The following is a 12,377-nucleotide window of genomic DNA, read 5'->3' as shown; positions in this document are numbered from 1 at the left end:
CATTGATTTTATATCCTGCTACTTTACTGAATTCCTGTATGAGTTGTAGCAGTTTTGGGGTGGAGTCTTTTGGGTTTTCCACATACAGTATCATATCATCTGCAAAGAGTGAGAGTTTGACTTCCTCCTTGCCAATTTGGATGCCTTTGATTTCTTTTTGTTGTCGATTGCTGTGGCTAGGACTTTTTTTTTTTTTAACGGGTGCTTCAGCTGTTTATTGACACACAGGTAGACTCTATAGCCACAGGCCTGGGGGCGGATGCAGCAGTGGGGAAAATGGAGGTGGAGGGTGGAGTGTTTGTCTGCAGCGACAGCTGAGTGTAGGAACAGAAGTGCACAACACACACAAGGTGGGAGTGGGGGAGCCTGAGGGGGGTGGAGAAGCAAGTGAGGGCCTGAGCCAGTCTCCTTAAACTGGAACCAGTGCCCTATGCTGCTACTCTTGCTGGCAGTCTCTTGACCACAGACCAGGGTTGGGAGTTCTCTGGGTATCCGTTTTCTATAGGTAAAGAATGGAGCACGCAAAGGACAATAAGCAGGAGCTTTTGCCCTCCATGTTAAGTTCTGGGGCTTCCAGTACTGCAGCCTTCCTTTGTCCCTTGCTTGGGTGAGGTCACATGATGTGCAACCCAGCTCTGGGTCACCTCACCCGAACAGGGTCCTAAAAAGCAGTCGTGTTTTACAGAGGCATTAATCTTCCCTGGTATCCCAGCCCACCAGTGCCATGTGACAACCCTCAAGTGAGCACGACAAGCATTGCTGGCCTAATGGATGGGTTGGGGAAAGGGGATGGGCCAGGGACTGGAAGAGGAGGGGCTCTGGGGCCCATCACAGCACAGGCACGACACGCATGGTGTTGGTGAAGCCGGAGCCAGGGCGCCACCCGGTCAGCACAATGACCACATCGCCCTTCTTGAAGAACCCTCGGGCCTTGCTAACATTCATGGCCAAGTTCACCCGGAGGTCCACATCCTCAGCCCAGGCCTCCTGCACTGGGTCCTTACACACCACAGGAAAGATGTTGTGTACAGGGGTGGGCCTGGAGAGCAGTCTGGTGGTTCTGGGTCACAGTAATGATGGAGGCGTGGGGGCGGTATCTAGCCACCTGGTGAGCAGACCTGCCAGACTTGGTGAGGACGATTATGGCCCCACTGCAGCACTTGAAGGAGGCCTCCACGGCGCCCACAGCGGTGGCTTCTGTGGGGTCATTGGTAATGGGTGCCAGGCGGCGGAGTTCCTCAAATAATTGCAAGTGGTAGATGGCGGCCTCTGCCTCACGGGCAATCAGGTGCTGCATGCGAACCGCGTCGAGTGGGTAATCCCTTTGGCCGTGTCTCCAGATAGCATGATGCAGTCTGCTCCATCCAAGACCGCATTGGCTACATCGCTGCCTTCAGCCCGAGTGGAATGGGGCTTCTTGATCATGCTCTCCAGCATCTGCGTTGCACAGATGACAGGCTTCCTGACTCAGTTGCACTGCCCAATCATTATCTTCTGAGCAAGGAAGACCTTCTCTGCGGGAATCTCAATGCCTAGATCACCACGAGCCACCATGATGCCATCGCTGGCTTCCAGGATCTCATCAAACCTCCGAACTCCCTCATGATTCTCAATTTTGCTGATTATCTTGATGTTCTTCCCTTTCTCTCCCAGGACCTTCCTGACTTCATGGACATCTGAGGCCTTGCGGATGAAAGATGCAAACACCATATCTACATCCTGTTTCACCCCAAATTTCAGATCCTGGATGTCCTTTTCTGACACAGCAGGCAAGTCCACAGCAGCTCCGGAGAGGTTCACACCCTTCTTGCTCCCCAAGGAGCCACCGTTCTCCACCTCCGTCACCAGGAAGTCAGCACCTTTCTGCTTCACCTGCAGAGAGATAAGCCCATCATCCACGTAGATCTTGCTGCCCACTTCCACCACCTTGCAGATGTTCTTGTAGTCCAGCCACAGGATGTTCTGGTCACATTTGTCCATGTAGGCATTGTGCAGAATGATCTTCAGCGTGGCCCCTTTCTTCAGCTCTACCTCTGCAGTGCCACTGCCCTTGATAAGCCCAGTTCGGATCTCGGGTCCTTTGGTGTCCAGGGCCACGGCAACTGGCCAGTAGAGAATGGGGTTGGAAGCAAAGCTTTCCGTGGCGGTGCACACATTCTTGATGGTCTCTGCATGGTACTCGTGGGTTCCATGAGAGAAGTTCATACGAGCCACATTCATTCCAGACTTAATCATCTCCTTCAGCATCTCCACCGATCCGGAAGCTGGGCCGATGGTACAGATGATGCCAGTGTTCCGGGCCGTGATGGGTGGCGAGTCAATGTCCAGACAGCACATGTATTCCAAGAATGTGTCGGCCATGGCCACATGCAGCTGCTGGGTCTGGATGAAGGCAGTGCCGACATTGCTATGGGGCTTTCACATGGCTGCTGAGGTCCTCCGGCGCAATCCCGCTCCAGCTGCACTGTTGCTGCAAAACGGTCTTCACGCTCGTGAGGTGGAGCTGCTGTGCTGTGGCTAGGACTTCTAATACTATGTTGAATAGCAGTGGTGATAGTGGACATCCCTGCTGCGTTCCTGACCTTAGGGGAAAAGCTCTCAGCTTTTCCCCATTGAGAATGATACTCGCTGTAGGTTTTTCATAGATGGCTTTTATGATATTGAGGTAGGTACCCTCTATCCCTATTCTCTGAAGAGTTTTGATCAAGAAAGGATGCTGTACTTTGTCAAATGCTTTTTCTGCATCTATTGAGAGGATCCTATGATTCTTGTTCTTTCTTTTGTTAATGTATTGTATCACGTTGATTGATTTGCGGATGTTGAACCAGCCTTGCAGCCCAGGAATAAATCCCACTTGGTCATGGTGAATAATCCTTTTAATGTACTGTTGGATCCTATTGGCTAGTATTTTGGTGAGAATTTTTGCATCCATGTTCATCAAGGATATTGGTCTGTAATTCTCCTTTTTGATGGGGTCTTTGTCTGGTTTTGGGATCAAGGTAATGGTGGCCTCATAAAATGAGTTTGGAAGTTTTCCTTCCATTTCTATTTTTTGGAACAGTTTCAGAATAGGTATTAATTGTTCTTGAAATGTTTTGTAGAATTCCCCTGGGAGGCATCTGGCCCTGGGCCTTTGTTTTTTGGGAGATTTTTGATGACTGCTTCAATTTCCTTAGTGGTTATAGGTCTGTTCAGGTTTTCTATTTCTTCCTGGTTCAATTTTGGTAGTTGATACATCTCTAGGAATGCACCCATTTCTTCCAGGTTATCTAATTTACTGGCATAGAGTTGCTTATAATATGTTCTTATAATTGCTTGTATTTCTTTGGTGTTGGTTGGGATCTTTCCTCTTTCATTCATGATTTTGTTGATTTGGGTCATTTCTCTTTTCTTTTTGATCAGTCTGGCCAGGGGTTTATCAATCTTGTTAATTCTTTCAAAGAACCAACTCTTAGTTTCGTTGATCTGTTCTACTGTTCTTTTGGTTTCTATTTCATTGATTTCTGCTCTGATCTTTATTATTTCTCTTCTCCTGCTGGGTTTAGGCCTTATTTGCTGTTTTTTCTCTAGCTCCTTTAGGTGTAGGGTTAGGTTGTGTATTTGAGACCTTTCTTGTTTCTTGAGAAAGGCTTGTATTGCTATATACTTTCCTCTCAGGACTGCCTTTGCTGCATCCCAAAGATTTTGAACAGCTGTGTTTTCATTTTCATTGGTTTCCATGAATTTTTTTAATTCTTCTTTAATTTCCTGGTTGACCCATTCATTCTTTAGTAGGATGCTCTTTAGCTTCCATGTATTTGAGTTCTTTCCGACTTTCCTCTTGTGATTGAGTTCCAGTTTCAAAGCATTGTGGTCTGAAAATATGCAGGGAATAATCCCAATCTTTTGGTACCAGTTGAGACTTGATTTGCGACCTGGGATGTGATCTATACTGGAGAATGTTCCATGGGCACTAGAGAATAATGTGTATTCCGTTGCTTTGGGATGGAATGTTCTGAATATGTCTGTGAAGTCCATTTGGTCCAGTGTGTCATTTAAAGTCTTTATTTCCTTGTTGATCTTTTGCTTAGATGATCTGTCCATTTCAGTCAGGGGGGTGTTAAAGTCCCCCACTATTATTGTATTGTTGTCAATGTGTTTCTTTGCTTTTGTTATTAATTGCCTTATATAATTGGCTGCTCCCATGTTCGGGGCATAGATATTTACAATTGTTAGATCTTCTTGTTGGATAGACCCTTTAAGTAGGATATAGTGTCCTTCCTCATCTCTTATTACAGTCTTTGGTTTAAAATCTATTGGTCTGATATAAGGATTGCCACTCCAGCTTTCTTTTGGTGTCCATTAGCATGGTAACTGGTTTTCCACCCCCTCTCTTTCAATGTGGGGGTGTCTTTGGGTCTAAAATGAGTCTCTTGCTGACAGCATATTGATGGGTCTTGTTTTTTAATCCAGTCTGATAGCCTGTGTCTTTTGATTGGGGCATTTAGCCCATTTACATTCAGGGTAACTATTGAAATATATGAATTTAGTGCCATTGTATTGCCTGTAAGGTGACTGTTACTGTATATTGTCTGTGTTCCTTTCTGATCTATGCTGCTTTTAGGCTCTCTCTTTGCTTAGAGGACCCCTTTCAATATTTCTTGTCGGGCTGGTTTCGTGTTTGCAAATTCCTTTAGTTTTTGTTTGTCCTGGAAGCTTTTTATCTCTCCTTCTATTTTCAATGACAGCCTAGCTGGATATAGTATTCTTGGCTGCATATTTTTCTCGTTTAGTGCTCTGAATATATCATGCCAGTCCTTTCTGGCCTGCCAGGTCTCTGTGGATAGGTCTGTTGCCAATCTAATGTTTCTACCATTGTAGGTTACATATCTCTTCTCCCGAGCTTCTTTCAAGATTTTCTCTTTGTCTCTGAGACTCGTAAGTTTTACTATAAGATGTCGGGGTGTTGACCTATTTTTATTGAATTTGAGGGTGGGGTTCTCTGTGCCTCCTGGATTTTGATGCCTGTTTCCTTTCCCACACTAGGGAAGTTCTCTGCTATAATTTGCTCCAATATACCTTCTGCCCCTCTCTCTCTTTCTTCTTCTTCTGGGATCCCAATTATTCTAATGTTGTTTCGTCTTATCGTATCGCTTATCTCTCGAATTCTGCCCTCGTGATCCTGTAGTTGTTTATTTATCTCTCTTTTTCTCAGCCTCTTTATTTTCCATCATTTGGTCTTCTATATCACTGATTCTCTCTTCTGCCTCTTTTATCCTAGCAGTTAGTGCCCCCATTTTTTATTGCACCTCATTAATAGCCTTTTTGATTTTGACTTGGTTAGATTTTAGTTCTTTTATTTCTCCAGAAAGGGTGTCTCTAATAACTTCCACACTTTTTTCAAGCCCAGCTAGTATCTTTAAAGTCATGATCTGAATTCTAGGTCCGACATTGTACTAATGTCCATATTCAGTAGGTCCCTGGCAGATGGTACTACCTCTTGTTCTTTTTGCTGAGGTGATTTTTTTTCATCTTGTCATTTGGTCCAGAGGAGAATAGATGAATGAGAGAACAAAATGCTAACAGGTTAACGTCCCCAGCAAATATACTCTATACGAATCAGAAAAGACCTGAAAGCAGGGGAAAAGAAAGGGAAAGAAAGAAAAAAGAAAGAGAAACAAAAAAAAGAAAAAGAAAAAGATAAAAACAAACAAAAACAGAACAAAACAAAACAAAACAAAAAACAGAATATGATCAAATACGATCAGGCTAGTGCATAGATCAGTGCCACACACTAGATTTTGGGTGTATTTTGGTCTGTTAGAAGAAAGTGCCTCCTAAAATTTTAAAGGAAGAAAGACTTATATATGTACAAAATAAGGGTTGATACAATGAAGGGATGGAAGATGACTGTAAAGATGAACATTATAAAAGATTTTATAAAAGGAATTGATAAGATAATAAGTTGTTTGAAAAAAGAAAGAAGATTTAAAAAAAAGAAAAAAAAAAGGGAGAGAATGTGATCAGGCAGGAGACTAGAACAAAGCCATACACTAGTGCTTTAGGGTATATTTTGATCTGTTAGAAGATGGCTAGATACCGCCCCCATGCCCCCATCATTGCTGTGACCCGGAATCACCAGACTGCTCTCCAGGCCCACCCCTGTACACAACATCTTTCCTGTGGTGTGTAAGGACCCAGTGCAGGAGGCCTGGGCTGAGGATGTGGACCTCCGGGTGAACTTGGCCATGAATGTTAGCAAGGCCCGAGGGTTCTTCAAGAAGGGCGATGTGGTCATTGTGCTGACCGGGTGGCGCCCTGGCTCCGGCTTCACCAACACCATGCGTGTCGTGCCTGTGCTGTGATGGGCCCCAGAGCCCCTCCTCTTCCAGTCCCTGGCCCATCCCCTTTCCCCAACCCATCCATTAGGCCAGCAATGCTTGTAGTGCTCACTTGAGGGTTGTCACATGGCACTGGTGGGCTGGGATACCAGGGAAGATTAATGCCTCTGTAAAACACGACTGCTTTTTAGGACCCTGTTCGGGTGAGGTGACCCAGAGCTGGGTTGCACATCATGTGACCTCACCCAAGCAAGGGACAAAGGAAGGCTGCAGTACTGGAAGCCCCAGAACTTAACATGGAGGGCAAAAGCTCCTGCTTATTGTCCTTTGCGTGCTCCATTCTTTACCTATAGAAAACGGATACCCAGAGAACTCCCAACCCTGGTCTGTGGTCAAGAGACTGCCAGCAAGAGTAGCAGCATAGGGCACTGGTTCCAGTTTAAGGAGACTGGCTCAGGCCCTCACTTGCTTCTCCACCCCCCTCAGGCTCCCCCACTCCCACCTTGTGTGTGTTGTGCACTTCTGTTCCTACACTCAGCTGTCGCTGCAGGCAAACACTCCACCCTCCACCTCCATTTTCCCCACTGCTTCATCCGCCCCCAGACCTGTTGCTATAGAGCCTATCTCTGTGTCAATAAACAGCTGAAGCACCCGTTAAAAAAAAAAAAAAAAGTCCTAGCCACAGCAATCGACAACAAAAAGAAATCAAAGGCATCCAAATCGGCAAAGAGGAAGTCAAACTCTCACTCTTTGCAGATGATATGATACTGTATGTGGAAAACCCAAAAGACTCCACCCCAAAACTGCTACAACTCATCCAGGAATTCAGTAAAGTAGCAGGATATAAAATCAATGCACAGAAATCAGTGGCATTCCTATACACCAACAACAAGACAGAAGAGAGACAAATCAAGGAGTCAATCCCATTTACAATTGCACCCAAAACCATAAGATACCTAGGAATAAATTTGACCAAAGAGGCAAAGGATCTGTACTCAGAAAACTATAAAATACTCAGGAAAGAAATTGAAGAAGACACAAAGAAATGGAAAAAAGTTCCATGCTCATGGATTGGAAGAACAAACATTGTGAAGATGTCAATGCTACCTAGAGCAATCTACACATTCAATGCAATCCCCATCAAAATACCATCCACTTTTTCAAAGAAATGGAACAAATAATCCTAAAATTTGTATGGAACCAGAAAAGGCCCCGAATAGCCAGAGGAATGTTGAAAAAGAAAAGCAAAGCTGGCGGCATCACAATTCCAGACTTCCAGCTCTATTACAAAGCTGTCATCATCAAGACAGTATGGTACTGGCACAAAAACAGACACATAGATCAGTGGAACAGAATCGAGAGCCCAGAAATGGACCCTCAAGTCTATGGTCAACTCATCTTCGACAAAGCAGGAAAGACTGTCCAAGGGAAAAAAGATAGTCTCTTCAACAAATGGTGTTGGGAACATTGGACAGCCACATGCAGAAGAATGAAACTGGACCATTTCCTTACACCACACACAAAAATAGACTCCAAATGGTTGAAAGACCTAAAACGTGAGACAGGAGTCTGTCAAAATCCTAAAGGAGAACACAGGCTGCAACCTCTTCGACCTCAGCCACAGCAACTTCTTCCTAGAAACATCACCAAAGGCACAGGAAGCCAGGGCAAAAATGAACTATTGGGATTTCATCAAGATAAAAAGCTTTTGCACAGCAAAAGAAACAGTCCACAAAACCAAAAGACAACTGACAGAATGGGAGAAAATATTTGCAAATGACATATCAGATAAAGGGCTAGTATCCAAAATCTATAAAGAAATTATCAAACTCAACACCAAACGAACAAATAATCCAATCAAGAAATGGGCAGAAGACATGAACAGACATTTCTCCAAAGAAGACATCCAAATGGCTAACAGACACATGAAAAAGTGCTCAACATCGCCCGGCATCAGGGAAATCCAAATCAAAACCTCAATGAGATACCACCTCACACCAGTCAGAATGGCTAAAATTAACAAGTCAGGAAACAACAGATGTTGACAGGGATGCGCAGAAAGGGGAACCCTCCTACACTGTTGGTGGGAATGCAAGCTGGTGCAACCACTCTGGAAAACAGTATGGAGGTTCCTCAAACAGTTGAAAATAGAGCTACCATATGATCCAGCAATTGCACCACTGGGTATTTACCACAAAGATACAAATGTAGGGATCTGAAGGGGTACATGCACCCCAATGTTTATAGCAGCACTGTCCACAATAGCCAAACTGTGGAAAGAGCCAAGATGTCCATCGACAGATGAATGGATAAAGAAGAGGTTGTATATATACACAATGGAGTATTATGCAGCCATCAAAAGGAATGAGATCTTGCCATTTGCAACGACGTGGATGGAACTGGAGGGTGTTATGCTGAGTGAAATAAGTCAATCAGAGAAAGACATGTATCACATGACCTCACTGATATGAGGAATTCTTAATCTCAGGAAACAAACTGAGTGTTACTGGAGTGGTTGGGGGTGGGAGGGATGGGATGGCTGGGTGATAGACATTGGGGAGGGTATGTGCTACGGTGAGCGCTGTGAATTGTGTAAGACTGTTGAATCACAGATCTGTACTTCTGAAACAAATAACGCAACATATTTTAAGAAAAAAGGAAAAGAAGAAGATAACAGGAGAGGAAGAAAAGGGGAGTATGTCAGAGGGGGAGACGAACCATGAGAGATGATGGACTCTCTCTTTAGAGAGAGTCTAGGGTTTAGAGGGTAGGGGGGTGGGGGGATGGGTTAGCCTGGTGATGGGCATTGAGGAGGGCACGTTCTGCGTGGAGCACTGGGTGTTATGAACAAACAATGAATCATGGAACACTGTATCAAAAACTAATGATGTAATATATGGTGATTAACATAACAATAAAAAAAATTAAAAAAAAAAAGAAGAAGTGGTATATATACACAATGGAATATTATGCAGCCATCAAAAGGAATGAGATCTTGCCATTTGCAACAACGTGGATGGAACTGGAGGGTGTTATGCTGAGTGAAATAAGTCAATCAGAGAAAGACATGTATCATATGACCTCACTGATATGAGGAATTCTTAATCTCAGGAAACAAACTGAGGGTTGCTGGAGTGGTGCAGGGTGGGAGGGATGGGGTGGCTAGGTGATAGACATTGGGGAGGGTATGTGCTATGGTGAGCACTGTGAATTGTGCAAGACTGTTGAATCAGATCTGTACCCCTGGAACAAATAATGCAATATATATTAAGAAAAAAAAAGAAGAAGATAGCAGAAGGGGAAGAATGAAGGGGAGTAAGTCGGAGGGGGGGCGAACCATGAGAGACGATGGACTCTGAAAAACAAACTGAGGGTTCTAGAGGGGAGGGAGGTGGGGGGATGGGTTAGCCTGGTGATGGGTATTAAAGAGGGCACATTCTGCGTGGAGCACTGGGTGTTATGCACAAACAATGAATCATGGAACACTACATCAAAAACTAATGATGTGATATATGGTGATTAACAGAACAATAAAAAAATTTAAAAAAAAATAGAAGAAGCTGTGTGGCAAGAGGGTGGATAGTAGAAAGGGCCTATAGCTAGAGAATGCTAGTTTTAGGCTCTAGAGTTTAGAATTGGCTGCCTGATGATCAACTGACCAGGAACCCCGAGATTTTATAACTCCCAGTAAAGTTTGCCTGTCTCTTCCCATAGTGGCAAAGTTAGGTAGAGGATTTACTAAGGAGGAAGTAAGGAGCCCTTTCATTGAAGAAAATTTTCTCAAGGGGAACTCCTTTGGGGCAGAGAGAGTAGAGGGACTTAAGTCTGGAGTATCTAGACTTCTGAATGAGAATCTCCTCCATGTCTGGCAACCATATCAACCATATCAACATTAGTACCTTTTAAATGGTTTTGGCAGTCCCGATAAAATATCGTAGTGCCTCATAGAGCATGTTTCTTTGTACTGTACCATTTCAGGGGAAAGCTAGGGGGTTTAGGATCTGTGGTATCTCAGAGGAAACATACATATAGCCCTGATGCATCTTGTGGAAGGTTATGGAATTTAGGGTTTTTAGAGATACCTGCCAGTTGGCACATTTTGGCAGCCCTACATAACAATTAAGAGCCTGTTCCAAACACCTGCCAATCAGCTCTTTTCTGTCCTTCCTGCTGCATAAAATCTTTAAAGTTCGAATTTCAGTTACAGTATAATTTTCCATTTCAGCTTCTCCTGTTGTCTTGATCTTCCATGTTGTTACTGGGAAAATTTGTGGAAGACATCCCTGTGAGCCCTCTTCATAAGCAGCCACCTCCCTTTCTATGGTGTCCCTGTTGACCTCTCTGGGATTGGAGTCCAGCTCCACTTGCTCAGCCCTCACAGTGTACTTGGGAAAAGTCACTAGGCCTTTGGAGCATAATACCAGAGCCTCTGTATGTTGGCATATAGAGGAATCAAGCAGTGCCCAGGAAGCTTCCCTGGAGGAGTTTGCATTTATCAAGGACCTGTTGAACCTCCTTAGGGGTTTTAGGATGCATAGGCACAAGGTGTTCAGGACATCTATATTAGTCCATTAATTCTTTAGGGAAGGAACCTGTAAAATTCCATCAAGCTGGGGGATGAAGAGCAATAGCTGCAGGTGAGGCAGCCACATAGAGAGCACAGGCCCCATGAAAGCTGAATTTCCCCTTTTATGGTGCCATTAGTTTCATTTTATGAAGCTATTTCACTCGTCAGGTTAGAACACATAGACCTAGGATGACCCATTGACTCAGTGGTCATAGGGGGAGGTCTCCCTCTTCCTTGCCTACCAGAATATCCTTTCTTTATGGCTTTACCCCCAAGGCTCACCTTGGGTGGTACTAATAGCCCTGTGATCCAGTCCACACTCTGTAGCTCAGCTTGGCCCAAGGCATGGAGGACACTTACATTTTTAGTACTTAATTAAGGCCTCTATAACTATTGTTTTAACTAGCTCATTAAACCCTATGACCTTGATCATGCTATTCTGGAGAGATTGTTGAATTATTACAGCAGCAGTGACACTTCAGGATGGGTACCTCAGGCAACACATGACAGAAGCAATACACAGCAGTGTATAACTTTATGGTGAGCACAGCAGATGATGCTGTCTTCCCAAATGGTGTTACCCTCCTGGATTAGCCCATTACTAAGCCAGTTGCCACTAAAGAGCCTTCCCCTCAGTTAATTGCAAATTCAATCAAGCAATCCTGTACTGTACCCAATTGTTGTCAGTTTCAGCCAAGTGTTGTGGCTGGACCAGCCCTTGTCATTCTTATTTTGATTGCAGGACAAACTTCAAAAACCATCAAGGAACTTGAGAAACTAGATTTATTACTCACAGGTCATAAAGGGAGTACAGCTTAACTGAGGGCCACACAGTGAGGTCATGGGTAAAGGAACAAAGTGAGTATAGACCTGAGGCTTTCTCTTTATTAGGGTTCAAGGGTGGGGTGTCTAGAGTTTTCCAAGTTCAACCTTTATTGGCTAATTTAAAGCATAAGAGTGAGCATTAGGGCATGGGAAAGGAGAAGAGGGCTCCCTCAACTGGTAAGTTACCTAGGTTATTCAGGACCGACTGGAAGAGAAAATTCATGAGTAGGGGAGGCCTGATCCCCTGTCTGATTGTTTTGCTAGTAGCTGTGTCACATAGCTGGTAACATTTATTTAAGACGGATGACTTTTGAAATTGATGCAATGACAATCAAAAGCTTAATATTAGGCAATTTTACTAAATCTGTTTATTCTAACAGTTTTTGGGTAGAATCTATGATTTTCTGTATATAAAATTATATCCTCTACAAACAATTTTACTTCTTTTCTGATTTGGATGCCTTTTATTTCTTTGTCTTGTCTGATTGCTCTGGCTAGTACATCCATTACTATGTTGAATAAGACTGGTGAGAGTGCTGGTTTGTTCCTGATCTACTGTTGAGTATGTTAACTATGGGTTTGTCATATGTGGTCTTTATTATGTTGAGTTTATGTCTTCTATACCCAATATGTTGTGTGTTTTTATCATGAAAAGATGTTGTATT

At 43.9% G+C, this 12,377-nt stretch overlaps 1 pseudogene; it reads right to left on the bottom strand.

The window, feature by feature from the left end:
• Positions 1–297: 297 nt before the first annotated feature.
• On the bottom strand, positions 298–2,424 carry LOC112832591 (pyruvate kinase PKM pseudogene; annotated as a pseudogene).
• Positions 2,425–12,377: the final 9,953 nt, after the last annotated feature.

This window comes from Callorhinus ursinus, unplaced genomic scaffold (assembly GCF_003265705.2).
Source record: "Callorhinus ursinus isolate GAN/ISIS: 27379988/994484 unplaced genomic scaffold, GSC_fseal_2.0 scaffold14, whole genome shotgun sequence".
In the NCBI taxonomy this organism is placed as follows: domain Eukaryota; kingdom Metazoa; phylum Chordata; class Mammalia; order Carnivora; family Otariidae; genus Callorhinus; species Callorhinus ursinus.
This window is presented reverse-complemented; position numbering and strand designations above follow the sequence as displayed.